At 43.1% G+C, this 22,500-nt stretch overlaps 1 protein-coding gene across 1 annotated transcript in view; it reads left to right on the forward strand.

The window, feature by feature from the left end:
- Positions 1 to 22,500, forward strand: part of csmd2 (CUB and Sushi multiple domains 2) — a gene marked incomplete at its 5' end in the record, with an annotated part of 568,918 nt that overhangs the window by 41,314 nt on the left and 505,104 nt on the right. The window lies entirely within an intron of this gene.

The raw sequence follows: 22,500 nt of genomic DNA on the forward strand, positions 1-22,500 counted from the left end.
GCTCACAGCTTGTAGATCTGCCTTTTTCAAATAGCCAAGGTATAAAATATGGCTAAAGTGGTTTATGTATGCTTTATAATTTTATAATGTATATATGCAAAGTAACTAGTAACTAAAGTACTCAAATAAATGTACTGGAGTAAAATTACAATATTTGGATCCAAGATGTTGGTGGTGTAGAAGTAAAGGTATTGGACATTGGAAATAACTCAAGTAAAGTTCAAATGCCTCAACATTACAGTACTTAAGTAAATGTACTTAGTTACTTTACTCCACTGAAAATCTTGTGGCGAATACACTGCCTTTGTAGTTCGAAGAATTCAAGTTATAGCAATATTTTCATGATTCTGTGTCTCTTAGTTTTTTGTCAGTATTTCTGAATATCCTTATGTGCCATTAAACCTGGATACTGCCCCAAGCCTAGAAGAAATTAGGTGAAATGCTGAGACCACAGATGCCATAATATTCATATAGAACCGTGGTTCATACAGTAAACCTTTTCATGTCAAGGACTTTAAAATTATTATGTAATGTATATTTGGCCGCAGACCGCCATCTGAAAATATTTTGTTCCAGGGACCCCCATACAAGATTTGTGTTTGCAAAAAAAATCCAAACATTTTCTATATTGTTTTGAAAAACAGCAGATATACAAGCTCACAACGTGTCAAACCAAAACACGTTGTGAGCTTGTACATCTAGGTTTAAAGTGGAAACACGTTTTTTATGTTATATTACTGTAACTCATTCTACTGGGGAAACCCTGCATGGAACCCTTGCAAGGACCCCTGGGGGTCCCACTTTGACAACCACTGATACAGTGTCGCAGAGGACCCACAGATAAAAGTATTGAGGGAGAGCCAAGAGACTAAACAACGATGTGTAGTCAACTTTATCTAGATATTCTCCTGGGACAATCTGTAAGAGACTGGCTTTGTGGATACTGTGATGGTGTCCAAGGTCAACTGAACTGTCGCACAAACTCTCGCGCGCTTGCGCACGTGTGTGTGTGTGTGTGTGTGTGTGTGTGTGTGTGTGTGTGTGTGTGTGTGTGTGTGTGTGTGTGTGTGTGTGTGTGTGTGTGTGTGTGTGTGTGTGTGTGTGTGTGTGTGTGTGTGTGTGTTCACTCAAAAGAAAACCAGTTGCAGCTTATAACACAACACACCAGCCGCACACAACACACCACTGTTTGACAGGTATTTTTGGTGCAAGTCACCTGTCCTGCACACAACTAAGAATAGACTAGAAAGGGGTGCTCCTTCGGTCTATGATTTTCATACTGTACGTTGCTCCAAGTGGCAGTGACACCTCCATTTTTCTTTCGTTTTTTTTAGTTATACTTTGTAGTGTAGCCCGTTGGCTGGCTTCTGAAATGAGCTGCCTTTTTTTTCACTGCCATGGCATGTTTTTAAATTCACATCTTGGGAAAGCATCAGGGAGCAAAGAAATATTCTTCAGGGATTAGTATTTAATTATTAATACATACGTATTTTTACACACCATTTTGAGGAAGAACTTTGATCTCCCTCTTCTTCCTTCCCTTTCTGCCTGTCTTTTTGTCTTACCTTTCCTCCTCTGCCTTTCCATTGCCCTCTCTCTCACTCTCGCCCTTCCTCTCTCCTTCCTCTTCCTCTCGCGCTGTGCCAGTGGGCATCCGAGCTGTGTCTTCCTACAGAAAGACATTGAAAGAGAGAGGAAAATCCATTATGGATCGACATGTTGTACCACTCTGCTTATCCTTTCCCATGCCTGGACCTCTGGGCTCTGTTGTATATTGACTCTCTGGTGGGATAGAGAAACCGTTCAGCTCTCTCAGCGCATGAAAGTAACAAGCGAGGGAAGATGAAGAGAATTTGAAAAAAGAAAAGAAAAGAAAAAAATATATATGCCCAGAAACCTAGAACAGATGTGAGTAATAGACATAGAAAAAATAGAAATAGATAATAGAAAAATAAGGAAAGTCCAAAAGAAGAAGACAGGGCCCAGTATATGTGAACACCAGTGGTGGAAAAAGTACTCACATTTTGTACTTTTTTGTAAGTAAAAGTATCAATACTGCAATGTAGATGTACTCTGTTACAAGTAAAATTCAAAATGTACTTGATTAAAAGTATGAAAGTGTTGGCATCAAAATGTACTTAAAGTACCAAAAGTGAAAGTACAAAATGTTTGAAAATAGCAGATCTACAAGCTCACAACGTGTCGTGATGCGACACGTTGTGAGCCTGTAGATCGGCTATTTTCAAACAGCCTAGGTATGAAATCGGCTAAAGTGGATTATGTATGTGTAATAACATTATAATTTATACCTAAGTTTTCAAATAATTGTAGTGGAGTAAAAGTACAATATTTGGATCTGAGATGTAGTGGAGTAGAAGTCAAAGTATTGGAAATTGGAAACACTCAAGTAAAGTACAGATACCACAAAACTGTACATAAGTACAGTACATAAGTAAAAGTACTTAGTTACTTTATCTCTGGTGAACACGTTTCTGTATGTAGCCTACAGTATATTGTATTGGATGTGCATAAGTGCGGGTGTGCATATGTTTGTATGTGTGGGAATAATTATGACAGAGAGAGAGAGAGAGAGAGAGAGAGAGCAGGGCCGTTTTTAGGCGGTATAGGCAGCCGCCTAGAGCGCCATCCTAGAGGGGGCTCCGAGGGGGCGCCGAAATGGAGGGAGTGGACCCAAACAGCCCCAAACCTGCCCAAAACCGGCCCAAAACGTCAAAAATCACGGCAAAACTCGCAAAAAGCTTGCGTGGAGAGAGGCACATTCGAGAGAGCTCGCCTAGCGCGCTGATCAGACGCCCTACGACCCTGAGAGAGAGAATGGGGGGGGGGGGGGGGGGGGTGTTCTTCCTTCTAGTGCTATCTGTAAAATCTAAACTTTGATGTATGTATTGTCGGTCCATGAGTGACATGCTGGAATACCTGAAGAATCTCCCTCCTCACTTTAGTGAATGGCACAGTCAGAACATGCACATATTACACTACACACACACGCACACACGTGCACACGCACTCACAGATAGGTACACACACAGAGATACACATTTGATAATCCAGCCTTCCCTTTTCTCTCATCTCCCATTCGTGTCGAAAGTAATTTTCTCCCCATCTCTCTCACTCGCCTCTCTCCAATTTCTCTCTGTGTTCCCTTCATTTCCTACTACGCCTACTTTTTAATATTTCATATTTTTCTGCCTGTTCTCCATTTTGTGTGCACCGTGTGCTCGCTGTTTGCCGAATCCGACCAATCTTTTGTTTGCTGCTCTGAGCTCTAAGGTCGGCATCAGAATATTGCCTTCCACTTAGAGGAGACATAATACATTGCAGATAAACACTTTATTGGCGTGACTCATTCTATATACGCAATACGGCGTCCAATTTAAAATTAACCTATTATAGACTTCTGTTTCCTCTAGAAAAATGTGCTGGCTAATTTCTCTCTGAAGGACAGATTTGCATACCTCAAAAGCACAGTGCAAATTGCCCTGTGCCTTAAGTGCAATCTGCACTGAAGGTGTGTGGATAAATGTCTGATTTACTAAGGCAGCGCAGCTAATTATGCAATTGATGCATTGGACTGCCTTCGAGCCACTTTCTATATTTGAAGCAATTTGCAGCCCTCAATCAGCTCAAGAATAAACAAATACTAACTTGATTTATTAAGTGACACAACATATTTTGAAGGGACGCTATGCAGCTCCAACTATATTATTTGGTATTGCTCATAAAATAAATGCATTAGGAGTCACAAAATGAGCTCGTGAAAACTGATGGCAAACAAGGATTTTATGCCATGTTTTACAGATTACTTGTACATTCATTACTGTATGTGTGTGTTTCACAAAGTGCATTTTTTAAAACAAATATCCTTAGCGCTCAATGTCGCAGTTGGAACCTGTGTGCCATATAGTGATTAGTGAATGTGGCAATGTGGGCTTAGAACTTCCAATTATTGTATAGGAGTGCTATTTTAGATTCGACCAATCCAATGCCAGATAGTGTACCACCAAGGATTATCAAACTTTTTAACTTAAATGACCCAATGTTTGATAAGCATCAGACATCATTTGAGTGTTTAACAGTGGTAAACCAATCTAGACTAAACTCAGTTAACTCTTTGAGTTACAGACCTCTAACCCTCAGTCATTTAGATGGGGAACCCGTGGATCCACCTCAAGGACTCCTGACCCCATGATGCGATCCACTGGTGTAGGATAAAGTTGCATGGAGACTGGCTATTGCCGGATGGGAATGTTGCGTGGAAGGATCAAGGTAGTCTTCCATTTCTTAGAGTTATTATCGCGTGACTGATTAAACTAAAGGCTACGTCTAGATGGCTTCTTGAATGTCTGTACTTTTCATTTATGAGACCAATTTGTGTGGACAGTGGATCTAACATTGTTAATATTCAAACTTGCACGGACGCACACACACACGCACGCACGCACGCACGCACACACGCACGCACGCACGCACGCACACACACAAAACGATTCACAATATCTGCAATATATTCCAGGATTGACTTACTTGACCTTTTGGCAGACAGTGTGCACAAGACATTTGGGCTGGCACTGATCAGGCCATTGTTTGCAAGATTAGCTGTGGACTAATCTCTCAAGACAGATTCAGAGCTTCGCAGCTGAATCTGTTGGCGACTCCCATTCCAACGTATAGTGTTGGGAATGTTAGTGATGTAAACAAAGACACATGTGACCGGAAGTGGAGCCCTAAAGGAGAGAGAACGCCTGACATCTTGCCCCCAGAGGCTAATTCAACTGACATCACAGTCTGGCTTGATGTCCCTTCAATGTCCATATATGGAGATCGCCGATGTCATCACGTGTCACACTTGCAAATTAATTTCGTCCTTGTCCGTTTTATGCCCATATACAGTATGGAGATCCCTGTCCCGATGTCATCAATATTAAACGCATTCTGGGAATAACCATGTAATGCCCATATGTGGGCATGTTCTGACATCACATTGTTGACTATCATGCAGGGGTCTGGTGCAACTGGTCCGATATACATCACTGGCCAGATGGCCAAGAATTGGCGCGACCTTTACATGTCGCCCTGAGGCGTCTTACTAGTAGCGTTGTCATCAAAATGTAATTAAAGGACCAAAAGTAAAAGTACAATATGTTTGAAAATAGCACATCTACAAGCTCACACGTGTCGACAACCTTCCACCCAGTAAAATCCTCAGTCTTCTTTTAACTCAGAGAGTGTACAAATGTAACCAAATGGACCCGTCGTCACCATGCACCGTCTTTTTTTTCTTTGCTGAAGCCATTACGCCGTGATTACCACAACACTCTCTTAATTGTTTCCCTCACCTTCAACCGAGTAACGTTATTGCCATCCAGGATTAGCTAGCGTGGCGCTGTCGCATTTCTTACCTGTAGGCTCTTTGTAAGCACATCTCAGCAGTGGTAAAACAAATCTATTATGTGTGTGAAGTAATGTGTGTCTCTGTGTGCCCTCTCCTCAGTGGAGGGGCTGATGGAGCGATGGAGTGGAGGAGGAGGGAGACTTAAGGGCTCCGTCTGGCAGGAGGGGCGGAAGCATTGAAGGGACAGATTTTTTGCCTGTGGCCCAGATAAGACCTAAATAAGGCTCACTGGAGCATGGTGTTAGGAGTGGCGCTCACACCACACTCTACTCTCTGAGGATAATGGTGTCACAGGATGCAGTGTGTGCGTGCACACGCGCGTGTGTGTGTGTTTGTGTGTACACATTTGTCACTGTTTATGACAGCATTTGTGTGTGTTTGTTGACAGAGCAAAGGGACTCTGCGGTTTGTTACTGTATGTGTACAGCTGGCTTTTGTCAGTCTATACTCTACTACTGTATAGTGCCAAATAATGTCATCCGTGCATCAACAAAATGTTTAGTTTTGAGTTTTTTTGGTGGGGTGGCAGACAATTTTCTCTTTAGTTTTAATCATTGCTCATTCATACATACTGTAAATGCAAATGGGATTACCGCAGGATTCGGAGTGATTGAGTGTGTGTGTGTGTGTGTGTGTTTGTGTGTGTGTGTGTGTGTGTGTCCATGTGCGTGCGTGTTAAGTGTTCTTCGTTGATTCGTAGTGGTAAGGCAGAGGTTCTCAACCTTTATCAGATACGGCCCACTTCAAAATCTCGAAAGCATTTGCGGCCCACCCACCCAACTTATCTGCTCAGATGGGTGGGACGCATGCATTTTCCCTGCATGTTTATCTGAATGATCAATGAAATCGATTAACTAATGTAGTATTCTTCACCATTATATTGTCCAATCAGAAAAAGGGACATAGGAATACGTAATAAGTAGTTGATACATCGTAGAGTGACACAATGTCACTCTTTGGAGTGATTAGCACCGCTCAAAAAATACCCTGCAATTTGTTTTTGCATAATATATCGTCACTGTCGGGCAGAAACCTCCAAGTTCTAGATCTGTATGTTCTTTCGTAAAGTAAAGTCCTGCTTCATCATACAAGACTGTCGCACAAAACTAGTGAAAATAGCAAATCTACAAGCACACAACGCCTCGCATCAGTGCTTGTAGATTGGCTATTTTCTCTATTTTAAATCCTTTCTAAAATGATGAATACAAAACAAACGGTTTTGGACATACAAGGTTTCCACCCAATAACGACAATATATTTTTTAAATATTGTTATATTATCAATACAACTGTAGTGTTTTGCCAATTACTTGTGGGGCCCCCACTTGCAATATCTTCACGGTCCACCAGTGGGCCCCGGTCCACAGGTTGAGAGCCACCGTGGCGGAGGGCCAGTGACTAGAGAGTCACGGTCAGATTGGGTGACACGCAGTCGCGCTCTCCTCCCTGTGTGCCCGTTGCCATGGTGATATGTCTCCCACACCGAAGGCCTCCGCCATCAATCTTTCACAGCACATACTTTGGGTAATGACTAGAGTACGGTTCAGCTTTTTGCACTCACGCGTTGAACGTTTGTGTCTGTGTGTTGTGCATACATATGTTCTAGGGCCTGTTTGTATGGAGCTACACGTGCATATACAGTACAGCTGTTGTTGTGGTGTGTGTGTGTGTGTGTGTGCGTGTGTGTGCGCGTGCGTGTGCGTGTGTGTGTGTGTGTGTGTGTGTGTGTGTGTGTGTGTGTGTGTGTGTGGGCTTGCAAAGCTATCTTTGTGGGGACCTCATGTCCCCACAAAGATAGTACAATCCTTGCACAATACCTTGTGGGTACCCCCACAAGGTCTTTAGGGCTTAGGTTAAGGGTTATGGTTAGGGGTTAGGGTTAAAATGAATGGAATGTCCCCACAAAGATAGTAGACTATGTGTAATGTCCCCACAAAGTAGCAATTGCAAACCTGTGTGTGTGTGTGTGTGTGCGTGTCTGTGTGTGTTCACACACATGCAAAGAAATGCTAGAAACATGCTTTCGCCTCTAGATCATTTGATTTATTTGCCGTTGTCATATTGGGTCTCTCAATCATTGCTATATGACATGCAGACTACACAACACCTGCACGCATGCATGTGTAACATCATGCACGCACGTATGCACGTCGCACGCACACACGCACGCCCTTTGAATTTATAGTTACTTTTCATCTAGGCTCGTAATGGGGAGACTTATCAGTGCCGGCTTTAACGACGGGATGCTGAAATCAAGTGGAAGACTGATAGTTTGTTTTTCATCATCTCTTGCTGGGGGGGAAAGTAAAAAGGAAATTTATATTCTTCGCTCACATGTGCGGCTGAATTATTGGGCTCACTAGGCCCAGATTAGAGAAATAATCAACTAGATGGCTGTGAATTTATGCCCCGGCATCCTGGGTGTTACTCATTGTGTGTTTTACTGCCGCTGGAAGACCCGTCCATGCCCTGTCTGCGGTGCATTGTTCTGGATGTAATGGGTGTCCTAATTTCCGCAATGGAATGAGGCTTGCGGAGGTCACCGGTGATGCAGTCTGAACCACATAGGCTTAGAATTATTGAATGCTTTAACCAGTGAAAAATAGCAGATATACAAGCTCACAGCGCGGCACCGAGTGCCGCACTGCGAGCTTGTAGATCTGCTATTTTTGAAAAAGTCGTGAAAATGTGTGCAAATCTTTGAATATATATGTATTTTCAAAGCGAACGTTTGTAACTCTAATTTTGCTACTGGGTGGTCCCTGGAACTAAATATTTTGAGATGGGGGTCCGTGGTAGCCTGGCTCCAGCCAATAGACCCGCCCACTCTCTGAGTGAACTGCATCTCTTGGTCTGGATGTGTCATATGACGTGGCTCTTGCTAACGAAAACCTCTCAAACCGAGCGAAACCGACCAATGAATTCAAAGCAAGAGAGAGGGGGGGTGGGGTGAAAATCAACAGAAACATTGGAGGGAGGGGTGGCTGCGTGGCTCACCAGAGTTCTTAATTGCTCCCTTTGAACTTCAAAAGGGCAGTCATTGATTGAGCCATACAAGTGTCGAATAGCTCGTTAGTGATTCTCTCTAATCAGTGAAACATCAAAGACAGTGACCTGTTGGGTGCATGTCATTGAGGGGAGGGGGAGGAGGGATTGTTTTGTGTGCAAAAGTCAAACACAACCCCTCCCACCAGATCGCTTGTGATTGGGAATCTCAAATTTGAAATCCCCTCCCCTTTTCAATCAAATAGTATGCAGACAGGCTCAGACTCTTAAGCTCCAGCGTAGAGTCTTGAAATCAGGCTAGGTCCGTGGCCAATTACATATCATTTTGGGAGTCCTTCACATGAAAACCACTGACATAGTAGTCTCTCAAGAACAGACTAACTGAGCTCCAGTTAAGTGAAAAGGACCTTTTCTTTGACGATGGCTGGCCAGATTGCTGACATAAAAACTTCTTAGATGGATTCAAAAGACACTTATAGAATCGGGTCAAAATTCTAATTTTCACGTTTTTTCAAAAATAGCAGATCTACAAGCTTGCAGTGTAGATCTGCTATTTTTTAATAGTTAAAACATAAAATAATGATATACAATAATGTGTACCCGTTCTAAATGGATTAATGAACCAGTTCCACCCAAGCCCCCAGAACCATGTTAACGGTAGAACAGCGGTCTTCAACGTTTTCAGGCCAAGGACCCCTTAGTTGAGAGAGAGAGATGAAGCAGGCAGGGACCCCCCCAAAACCTTTTCAGAGATTCCATATACTGTAGTTTCAAAGTTCATATTGTTTCAGCACAATCATCAGTGTATTTTGGAACTTGACCTTTCACTCTGTAATCAGTCTGCTCTTTACCCCTCTACAAGAGCTACCAAACTCTTTGCCGAAAATAGCTGATCTACAAGCTCACGGGGCCATATACCCATGCAGAGATCCCTGATGTCATCAATATTAAGCCCATATCTGTGAATGCCAATATATAATCACTGTGATGTCAGGGGAACCAAATCCCTTTTATTGCCATATAGAGAGCCCTGTGAAACCAGGGGAACCAAATCCCTTTGGCCAGATGGCCAAGACATGGCGAGACCTCACCGGCCTTAGGCGTCTTACTGGTTGATCATAAAAATAAACTCTGAAAATGCTTCCGGAGCACATATCTGACCGATGCCATGTCGAACAGTCAGGGTGGGTCCGGGTCGTGAACACTTTCAAGATTTTCAAGTGACGGTCCTGTCCTATAAATGTTTGGTAACCACTGCCCTATATATTACATATGTTGATCAGGGTCCCCCTCTACACCAAATGTCTTTGCCGCAAATATACCGTTAGATCTCACACTCAAATAGAGATCTCTAGGGTTCAAGCTAGAACAACAGGTATTTTTAGGACATTTATTAGATTATCGGGGAATGTTGAGTGGGAGTAATAGAGGAATAGGATGGAGTCGCTATGTCTTGATTTCTACAATGATGGTGTCACCCATACAACGGCCAGAAAAGCTTCATTTGCGCAGCATAGAAACCGATGGTGTTCCATCGTCCATATTTCTTTACAGTCTATGGTATAGACCAAGCTAACGGTGTATACTGTATTTAAATACTTACAATATTATTGTAAGTATTTACATACAGTATACACAGTTAGCTTCGTAATTTCCTCCACTCCTCCTTACATTACAGTCTGCTATAGAACATACACAGTCTCCCTTTCAGTAGGCTAGTTGTGGTGAACCTTTCTCATTATAAGTAAATTCCTTGATATAATTATTGTGAAAAAAAAGCAACTGGTATTGTCGTCTAGATCAGGGGTTTTCAAAGTGGGTGACGGGGCACCCTGGGGTGCCGCGACGGCAGTCCAGGGGTGCCGCGAGATCATTTGATAGTATTTGGAATTCATTTGGACACTTTAGTATCATTATATTCTTTAATTACAATCTAAAATATGAACCCTTGTTGTAAAAAACTAAAGTTGTCCTTTAAATAAATATCCATGTGTGCCCTGAGACAAAAAAGTTTGGGAACCCCTGGTCTAGATATGTTGTATGGAGTCCTCCATCTATTGCCCTAACTTTGTTGTATGTCAAAAAGATCTGTATAGCCTACTGTATGCTATTTTTGATAAACTTGAACATTTGCCCAAGTAGGGACACCACGGTTATTACCTTGATTCTTTCTGCTATTGGCTGTCTTCCTAATGACAAGTTAATAGGACTTGAAGGCTCAGGTGCTTTTCCCGCTCTTGTTTTGTGGCTCTCGCTAATTCCTGGCCATATTCCCAAGTCTGTGTTGACTTTTTGTTGTTGTTGTTTTTCATTAGTCTTTCATGGAGTCCCGTTTCTCCTCATTCCGCTCGTCTTTCATTCTTGTTTCCTTTGTTTTGCCCACAGACGACATGCAGGGCATAGCAGCCTAATTAGTTATGTGAACACCTTGTGAAATGAGATAATGGATAAAGAGCTTGCACGGCGCCGTGCAGACTCTTTATCCATTATCTGTCCAACACACACACACACACGGGCAGACACATGCACATGCACACAAACCACCGACAGACAAACGCATGTTTTAAACGCACGCGCACACACACACACACACACACACACACACACACACACGCACACACACACACACACACACACACACACACACACACACACACACACACACACACACACACACACACACACACACACACACACACACACACACTTATTATTATGCTAGCTGTGCCATGGCAAAAGGGTGTTCTTGCCAAGTAATTAGATGCCTGTTGCAGGTGACTTGTTGCAGTGCACTCTCCTGCGTGTTGAGAACTAGCCTGGGATCAACGTTTCACACCCGCCAGAACTGTCTGTTCCCACAATGCCTTGGTGGTACAAATCAGTTTGTAATGTGTAGTGATGCTGAATTTCTTTACCATTTAGACGTGAAAAATACCTAAAAATGTCTTCTAAATCCTAATGGTTTTCTGAAAATCTTACAGTATGTTCCTTTATCTGCGGTGTTCAACGTTTTTAATGTCAAGGAACCCTTTATTTGACCGCGGACCCCATCTCAAAATCATTTGTTCCAGAGACCCCGCAGAAGATAACATTTTAGTTAAAAATGTTCTCTTTATATATAAAATATTAAATATCAGATCTACAAGCTCATAGCGTGGCACCTGTTGCCATATGCTATGAGCTTGTACTGTATATCTTTTTTTTTTTTGTATATTTTTTAAGTGGTTATGAGACACAGATGTGTTCCCGATCTTAAATATGAGGGTTAAATATGAGTTAAAGAAATACCATGGACCAGGGGTCTTCAACGTTTTCAGGCCAAGGAGCACCCCTTAGTTGAGAGAGAGAGAGATGAAGCAGGGACCCCCACAAGTTACCTTTTAGTTTTGTCATTTGACAGCACGATCAGTGTATTTTGGATTCATGTAAATTTGTGTTTTCAGATACAGTATTTAACCACTTGAGCCGTCATTATCTAATAAATTGACCTTTTACTCTGTACTTAGTCTGCTCTTTTTCCCCTCTACTACCGAAAATAGCCGATCTACAAGCTTGTAGTTCTGCTATTTTTGGCTACATTCTCAGATTATGGACACTATGGTTCAAGTTTTTAATAGAAAAATTATTGGAAGATTTGGAGGACCCCCTGTATTAACTCTGAGGGCCCCCTAGGGGTCCTGGACCCCCTGTTGAAGACCCCTGCCGTAGACTGTTACCTCAACACAATGTACAGTCATGTGAATGAATAGACACAGAAGATCACCTTACATCTACAGCGAGAGAGGCAGCGAGACCCATGTTAAATAAAAAAACACTTGAGGTTGCATCACAATGTGAGAAATATAAAGATATAAGAAAGATGCATTTTAGTCAGCTTTATAAAGCCAACTGTTCCTGGACTGCCTATAAAAGCAATGTGTTTTTATCACATAATCTATTACATTTAAGATGTTGGATTCATTGTGTTTCTGTGTACCTTGCTTTTGGCAACATTATGTGTTCTCTCGCAGTGCCCATAAAGCATTTTAAGATTGAATTAAATTGAACCGAGAGGAGAGCGAATGTGCGCTGAAAAAGACAAGGCATGCATTAACTGTGTGTGTGTGTGTGTGTGTGTGTGTGCGCGCGCACACGTGCGTGTGTGTGCAGGCACGTGCACACACATCAACGGGGGCTTGAGTTTTTTTTTACTATGGTGAAAGAAATGCAAATGCTCCCTTTTCCATGCCATACCCGAAGGCAGCGTTCAAGAGAATTGCCTTGTACAAACTCTCCTGAACTTGAATGCAGCATATCTTCTGTTGAAAGAATTGCCCTCTCTGTGTAGGAATCAAGTATCGAAAATAGCCGACCTCCAAGCTCACAACACGTCGCAGCGAGGCGTGTTGTCTGCTATTTTCGATATTTTCAGCCAAAAGGCCCTTTTAGAAATGTCAACCCCTGCCTCTCTAACATTCTCTTCACGTCCCTGTGTGTGTGTGTGTGTGTGTGTGTGTGTGTGTGTGTGTGTGTGTGTGTGTGTGTGTGTGTGTGTGTGTGTGTGTGTGTGTGTGTGTGTGTGTGTGTGTGTGTGTGTGTGTGTGTGTGTGTGTGTGTGTGAGAGATGAACTCAGGCTTTGCTCGGGCTTAACTCAGGCTATAGAGTGGCTATTTCCGCCATCATACGCGTAGTCTAAATCCATTTTCTGTCCTCTCTGATGCCTTCCTTGCTTTCATCTTGTCTTCACTCTTATTAGCTCTGCCATGGGAAGGAAGCGGGCGGCACAGTCAGGAGGTAAATAGCAGAGGTCAAGAGCTCAGACGGGTCGCTGTGTCCCTGTTAGTGCGCTGGCTAATCACAGATGTATTAGTATGCCATGCTAGAGATGGAGAGAGGAAGAGAGATACAGAGAGAAGGAGAGACGTGTACAGAGAGATGAGAGCGATATGGATGCTGACATTTCAGCCTGACGGTTTTAGAGCGTCCGGGGCGGCCTTGGTTCTCTTTTGAAAGAACCCCAACACGCATGCATGCACGCACGCACGCACGCACGCACGAACACGCAAGCAAGTAAAAAGAAAACACACACCCACCCACACACACACACACACACACACACACACACACACACACTCACACACGCACACACACACACACACACACACACACACACACACACACACACACACACACACACACACACACACACACACACACACACACACACACACACACACACACAGTCAACATTTGAATAATCAATGTACAGTCTAAGGCTCCGGAGGCCTTACAGCAGAGATCGCTGATGGGAGGGGTTAGAGCAGTGGTTCCCAACCCTGGGTCCCCTAGATGATTAACTTAATGGGCAACATTGTTTTCTCACTCGACAGTAAACAAACCAACATACTTGACATATTTGAGTCTATAGAGGGTACATGCATATTTCTAAAGTGACAATTGAAGGACTTTTTAATACCTCTAAAATGGCAAATTAAACATTGGCCAAATTGTCAAACATTAATTTAGAAAATAGCCGATCTACATGCTCACAACGCCTTGCAACGCCCTCCCTCTAACCCACTGATTTAGAGGGAGGGCGTACGAGAGAAGAGGGTGTAATGGCAGAGAGAAGAGATGGAGGATGAGGCAGAGAGAGAGAGAGAGAGAGAGAGAGAGAGAGAGAGAGAGAGAGAGAGAGAGAGAGAGAGAGAGAGAGAGAGAGAGGAGAGAGAGAGAGAGAGGAGAGAGAGAGAGAGAGAGAGAGAGAGAGAGAGAGAGAGAGAGAGAGAGAGAGAGAGAGAGAGGACAGGAGAGAGAGAGACGATAGGGAGCGAGAGATGGAGCGAGAGAAGAGAGAGGGAGGGCGGACTGGAGAGAAAGGAGGAAAGGTATGAAGCAAGTCAAAGAAAGATGGCTTAATTAGTGAAAGAGGAATTGCGTGTGCGTGCGTGTGTATGTGTGTGCACGTGCGTGCTCTGGCGCACGTGTGTACACACTTACAGTATATGAAAAATAGGGAGTGTGGTGGATTGGGATGAATGGCGTTTCCTTTTAACCTGACTAATGCTCTGGGAAAGGCACCATGGCACTCATCTGTTTCCACAATATACATTAGTCTGTATTTTTCCATCGCTCTCCAGCCGTTCCGCCTCTGCACTTAAAGCTAACCTTGTTTGTTAAGCAGAGAAATAATCCAAGAGTCATTATCTGTTTTTCTTTATGCGTACAGAGTTTCACTCACTGTTCTAATGTATTTCTATCCACCTGTTTCTGCGGGAGTTTACTGGAGATTATTTGGACCACACTTCCGGTTTAACAGCAGACATACAAGCTCACGTCGAGTCGCAGATGCAGCCCGTTGTGAGCTTGTAAATCACACTCGGCTGCGGCACCGGTCCGCCGGAAGCTCGGTACAACGCCTGCGCAATGCACTATGGGGCGTTGGAAACCCGTGGATAGGTGAACAGATCAGAATTTCGGACTTATTGCAACCGTAGGTCGCAGTTTACTATCAGAACCGTCACAGCTTGTCCGTATACGTCCGTCCGGACGGACGTGTACACTTTTGTAAGCTCCATGGGTTTGCCGCTCTGACATCATGCTCTGACATCACTGTGATGTCAGGGGAACCACTCTAACAGAATGGGATTGCCGCTCTGACATCATGCTCTGACTTCACCGTGATGTCAGGGGAACCACACTAACAGAATCCCTTTTATGCCCATATATGGAGGGCCCTGATGTCATCAATATTAAGCCCACATCTAACAGGACTTTATATAGAAATGCCCATATATGGAGTCCACATCGGCCACATACCACACTAACAGAATCCATATATAGCCAAGACAGCCCATATCTGTGTGGCTGTTTCTACAGACATCTCCAAGTATTGGCATAAAAGCGATTGTATTTATGATGTCAGATGTCATAGACGTCATAGGACTTTCACATAATGAATAACTGAGTAAGCATGTTTGGGCTCTCACAGCATATCTCCATATACAGTACATGGATCTCCATATATGGGTACCAGGGGTCTCTCCATATATGGATACCAGGGGTCTCCATATATGGGTAACTGGTCCGATATACATCACTGGCCAGATGACCAAGACATGGCGCAACCTCGCCTTTTAGGACGAGGTCGCTTATTGCCATGAGGCGTCTTACTAGTACATGTAATAACAGAAATAACAGATCTACAAGCTCAAAATATAATTACACAACTCACACATGTTTTGTTTGTGTGTGTGTACATTCTAGAGGCTATGCTGTTTAATTAATCCATGTGGTGTTTAACACAAAGCTTTTCCTCCACATGTATGTGTCTGTGTATAGTATAATGTCTAAGGGAGCCTCTTGACGGTCTCATTGTAGGATCAGTTACTCCCCCCCAATGCTCTCTCTCCCCTGCCTCTCTCTCTCCCCCCTCTCTCCAGCTCAACCTCATATTAGCCACGCTCAACTACATCCTTAAGCGTTATAATTGGCCTAGCCACTCAAAATTTCAAGCACATTCACTCAACACACACACACACACACACACACACACACACACACACACACACACACACACACACACACACACACACACACACACGACACACACACACACACACACCGTCGTGTCAACAACCGCCTATCACATGGCTAGCTCTTAGCTTAGTCACTTTGCTGTGGGCAAGACTGACACGACATTGAATTAGTTTTATTTTATCCCTAATTGTTTCCCAGCCTGAGGATTATTGTAAACCGATTTGTGCGCCGCGGTGAAAAACAGGCGGCGGGCATTTGAGCGTCACCTTGTTTCATTTGTCAGCCTTGATTTGTTTGCTGTAAGTGTAATTGACTTATCTCCACACAAACGGGAGGAACAAATGAACGAGGAGAGCTCTCTCTGTTTTATACCTTATTACCTTTCACTCTTAATTCACAAGTACCTTGTTATACCTTTCTCATTTGACATGTCGATATTAAACAATATAGAGTCTAATAAGGGCATAATGGAGAAATGATAAACGGTGCATTTATACTGTGTATAATCTTTCCAAAGCACTTCATAATGTGCATTGTCCATTTACACCCAATCACATCCTGACACGAGAGGAAATCATGCAAGGCAACATGCTTCGTACTGTATATAAATCTACAGTGTTTTGTCCCGGAAAAGACGCGCTGTGATTGGCCAGTAGTCACTTTGAATTGGCAGTTGTGCTGAACCTGCTCATTGGGAGCTGCTAGGGGGTTCATTGTCTTGCTCAAGGTCACTTCGACACGTAACCAGGAGGAGCCAGGGATGGAACTGGGAACCTTCTGAATCCAAGACGGGATAGGACGATAATCGGTATTAAAAAACACTCACGATAATCGTATTGTGGATTCAATTCACCTTTTATTTGCAGAGCTGCATATCTGGTACTACTTAAACCCTCTATAATTTGTAAAACGGACCTGTAAATAACGTACTTGATACAGTCTTTTTTCCCACTCTCTACCAAATCTCATTGCCCAAAAATAGCCGATCTACAAGCTCACAATGCATCGCAACACGACAAGTTGTGAGCTTGTAGATCGGCTGTTTCTGGGCAAATGTTGGGGATATTTTGATTATCTCGATAATATCGTAAATCTTTTTTTTTTTTTTTTTGGTCAAAATAATCGGGACATGAAATGTTAATATCGTCCCATCCCTAAATCCAAGACGGGCTCTCTAACACCTGAGCCAGAGCGTGATGCCCCTGTGCAATCTGTAGTTATGGCATAGCAATTACTAGGTGTGCAGTTTGTGAATGAAGCACCAATGATGTGCTAAGGTGCGGCTAATGTGCAGCTTAGCTGTGATAAGCGTAGCTGCGTCATCTGAGCTGTGTGGTTTGCTGCGATTGGCCAACGTTTGAGGGGATGATTGTGATTGGCACGACAACGACGTCAGCTGAGCCGCGTGGTTTGCTGTGTGTTCGACTACTTTTGTGAATGGGGACAGAGCAATGCGATATAGAGACACACCCTGGTCTACTGGGTTCGTAGATGGCGTGGAGCCAAAGGGACCACACACACACACACACACACACACACACACACACACACACACACACACACACACACACACACACACACACACACACACACACACACACACACACACACACACGTATACAGGATGTATGCAGGTGTATGGGTTGGTCGTTAATGCTTACATTACATGTAGATGTTTGCTAAGCATCATAACATTTTCGACTAATCATTTAACATTGATTACTTTGGAAGTTTTGCATCCATATCTGCTGTATTAAGAATAGCTTCGACATTGCTGCGTTGTTTCAGAGCTGTCTATACCGTTGGACAAATGCAGATAACATCAGCACAATGTAATGCACTGTTAATGGACTGCAGATAGCCTGCAGATAAACCAATCACATCACTCACTCACTCCCTTATAGCGCACATTTCAGGATGCTACTGTAGGCTTGTGTGCGTGCGTGCGTGCGCTTCCTGGCTGGTCCTTAGGTATAAGATGTAACTGTAAACTCACTTATAATGCACCACCACAGCACTCATCACTGCTAAGACTCTTGAGAGAGCTTAACGCTTGCTTATGTTCAAATGTTGGCATATTCTCAAGTGTTTAAATTAACACTCAGGATTTTTACTGTGTGCCATTAGTGCGTTCCCTCATAACCCCACACATATATATCGTCGCTGTCGGGTGAAAACCTTGTATGTCCAAAGCCGTTCGTTTTGCATTCATCATTTTAAAAACGATTTAAACTATTGAAAACAGCTGATCTACAGTACAAGCACACAACGCGAGGCGTTGGGTGCTTATAGATCTGCTGTTTTCACTACTTTTGTGCGACGGGCTTGTATGATGAAGCAGGGCTTTGCTTCGCGAGAGAACGTACACATTTGAAACTTGGAGATACGAGGTTTCCACCCGACAACGACGATATAGTACACTTGCACTCATGGACACATACTGTACAGTATGACACACACATGCCAGTATGTGTACACTCATGCACACACATGCGAACACAGACAAACGGACAAAATTATAATCACGTAAACATGCATGCAAACACAACACATACAGTATAGGCACACACACACACACACACACACACACACACACACACACACACACACACACACACACACACACACACACACACACACACTCATTAATCTGGCCAGTGATGAGTTTAGCATGAATATGACAGCTAATCAGTTCTGTGTTGCCACACACTAAAATCCTCAGTGCTAGTTTAACTCTGAGAGTGTAAAAATTGTCCCATTCGGGTCCGTGCAAGCTGTGCCTTTTTATGGCTCAAAAGGAGCAGTGCTGATGAGTAAGACATTTCATCACTGCTCCGACAAGTAAATTATTCACTCGTGTTCTTCATCACAGTCTTCCTCTTCTCCCTGGTTCCCACGTTCCGGAGTTCATTTTCCACCATCCAATATTATTTTCTTTCCTACCGCGGTTCCAATTTCCATATTTCATCTTTTTCTGTCGTTTTTGTTTTTGTCATATGCATTTAAAGGACACGTACACATGCATACACTCATGCACGCACATTGTCGCACGCGCGCACACACACACACACACACACACACACACACACACACACACACACACACACACACACACACACACACACACACACACACACACACTACTGTAGATGTAAATTAGATACTTGAAAAAGACTGTAAAGGTCAAAACGTTGTGTGTATACTGTTTTGTTGCAAATAAAAAACTTGGAGCACCCAAAAAGTGAGGTGCGAGCCCCTGCTTTGTTTTCATATTAAATACAGTACATTTAAACTGTTTTGTGAAATAAATGTATTTCCTGAGTCGAAAATGTAAATTATACATTGTTTATTTTGTAGGGTCTATGAGAGAAGCCACAGATGAGATATTCAAATAAACCGTGCACTGAACATACTTTCAGAACAATTACTCTACTTTTATCGTTTCTGGTTTGATCCACTTGGGCTTTTATGGGGTAAAACGGCAGTCAAGGTTACAATTGTGACATTAGTCTTTCAGTTGTTTACTAGAAGTACACAACAACAGGATAGGAAAGTGTAGAATAGATGTGACATTCACTTCCACTCTTGTGCTAAACACAGCCTGCTCCCCATCCTCCAATCCTCTTATCCTGTTGTCTCAACTGCCAGTGTACTCATGTATCCTTTTAAATAAACACAGGAGCAAACAACGGCACACTTTTTCCTATTTAAGTGATTTTCTTCTCTTTTGTTGACAGACATTTTTTAGACTGTGTTACTCCTCTTTTCTCTACAAACAAACAAACAAACAAACGACAACAGATATTTCCATTACCATTTGCACAGTGATGCTATAGCGCAGTGGTTCTCAACCACAAGGCGTTGCGAGGCGTTGTGAGCATGTAGATCAGCTATATTCACAATTTCTGCCTCTAATATTTGACAATTTAGAGCTATTAAAAAGTCCTTAAATTGTCACTTTAGAAACGTGCAGATACCCTCTATACACTTAAACTTTATGTTGGTTTGATTACTGTTGAGAGAGAGAACAATGTTCCACATTAGGTTAATCATCTGGAGACCCCCCACAATAATTTGGGGACCCCCCTGGGGGTCCCGACCCACAGGTTGAGAACCACTGCTACAGCGTCCTATAAAGCCTGAGCCTGATTTATGCTTAGTTGCGGGCCGGTGTCACTCACCGCAAATGGCCGGTCTACAAGCTCACAACCTGTTGCGATGGGCAACATAATAATGGAGTTTTTCAAAAATAATATCCTTTTATAATTATTTTTAGTAGAGAAAAAAAACTACTTTTTGAACCTTTTTTTTCCATAAGTGATAATGACTTCAGGGCGTTGGTTTGCAGATAGCAAAAATGTACTACCCCTAACACAGTGAAGTGGCTGCTATTTTCGGTATGCGACACATACGACGAAGTATGCCAAGCCCTCTATGTTGATGGCGTGAGTTTCACTCTTTTCTGTACCAAAGGTATTTAAAACACGTGTATTGCTAGTTGCACAGCAGCAATATAGTGTCTTACTGTATATTTTAAGGTTAATGGCATGAGTTTTACTCCCTGCGAAAGCAAAGCAGTGAGGGCTGCAACCATGAAGATATATCTGGATCAGATTATGCACCTGGGGGCAGAGGGACGCAGTGCTTTACAGCTTAGAGAGAAGGCTGGTAGATTCAATGTCTAATTGCCTGTGAGAATCTTCCCTTTTAGCTCAGGAATCAAATCGCGTGTGTGGGAACATAGTGTCGTTTTAACCTCTGCTGGAGGGCCGGCTTTCACCTCTGCACTGCAGGGAGGTCTGGTGAAGAGCAGCACACACGGATGCACGTATAGTACACTACTACACACACATACACGTACACTACACACGCATGCACGTGTGCACGCACACACAAACAAACATGTGTATATGCACACACACACACAAATGCACAATTAAACACTGAGGCTCGACATTTTGTATCCCTTTCCCCGCAGGACACAGCCTTTTAAAGTTTATCTGACTTTCAAACTTAAACAAAAGTTCGAAGAGAAAAAAACGAAATGCACACAAAAAATAAAAAGATTTCCGTGAACATAACTGCAGGGAATGCTGGGAAGACTGGGTTTGGATTGTGGGAATGAAGGAAAAATGATATCCATGCTGACTAAAAGCATCGATATCCAGCTGAAAATGGTTATTATTACTACTGTATAAAATGGGTATCTCAAATTGTGGGATTAATGAAGAGGTTTGGTATAATTACCGTATTTATACCATGGCTAATGTATTGTCGTATGTCTCTGTTTCACCTTTAAACAAATTACATACAAAGCTTCAGAAAGTTGAGATTGATGAACTAGAAGATTAAACATTAAATAGTGTGTGTAAGAGTCAAAACCATATAAAAAGCTAGATACCTCATCCGCCTATGCAGTTCATTCATTAGCGCGACTGGTAAAAAAGGACTGGCGGAAGTGCGGAAGTGTGGAAGGCACTGTGCCACTCAAAGTGACTACTGAGTACTGACCAACCACAGCGTGTCTTTTCCAGGACTTACATTCAATATAGCTTTATTGGCATGAGGAGACAAACGTTTAGGCTACATTGCCAAAGCAAGTGCCTCTCCCACATCTGATTGGCCTACCGAACGTCCCCTTCTGTGACGCACATGGAAGCGTCCTTCAGAATTCCCGGAAGCTTGCCTTAAAAAATGTCAGTCTTTTTTTTACCAACTCCCCAGAGCCGGAGGAGGCGTCTACCTTTCTATGATGATTCTATATGCTTCCTGGAAGTATATGATGTGCTTTGTAGTGTGGTTCAGTGCTGTTGGCTCTTCACTACAGTTATGTGATGGCCAGTCAGGGGAGAGTTAGTGTTCACAGAGCACAGTGTGACGCTCCAACACCGACCTTCACCACTTATGGCATATACACACACACACACACACACACACACACACACACACACACACACACACACACACACACACACACACACACACACACACAATGCATTTTCACTCCCAAAACATCATATTTCAATGCTTGGTCAGATTACCTCTCACCTCAGATGCTGATGCCAAGGACGCCCTTTGTCGTACAGTACCATGTTGATAATGACACCATGATCATAACTGTTTCCCACCCTGGCCCTACCCCGACGCTGCTGAGTGAACAAAAGTGAGCTTGAGCCCTGTGAAGCACAAGCGAGGCGTGCTGTAAGCCGATCAAGTACTGTACCCACCAAGCGCTTGTCCCTCGTCGCAAGCACTCGCTCAGCTGACCCCAGGTTCGGGCAGGCCTCATGGAGCTCAAGTCTGCTTGCGCCTGCCTTCTCAAATGTTTTATTTTATTACATTTTTCATAAAAAATGTATGTAGTGATGCACGATAACATCGGTAGCCTATCAATATCGGCCGATATTTCATGTTTCGTGTTATGACCTTGTCGCCCACTTTAATTGTGAAGTTATCGACCTTTTTGAAGTTATGATTTGATCCAAAGAGGATGGATTCAGTTTTTCCCAGGTGAATTGATAATTTGTTGAAGGCATGTGCAGACCTTACTTAGTTCAGAGTTG

The sequence above is a fragment of the Nannobrachium achirus genome (genome assembly GCF_963921795.1).
Source record: "Nannobrachium achirus genome assembly, chromosome: 10".
In the NCBI taxonomy this organism is placed as follows: Eukaryota; Metazoa; Chordata; class Actinopteri; order Myctophiformes; family Myctophidae; genus Nannobrachium; species Nannobrachium achirus.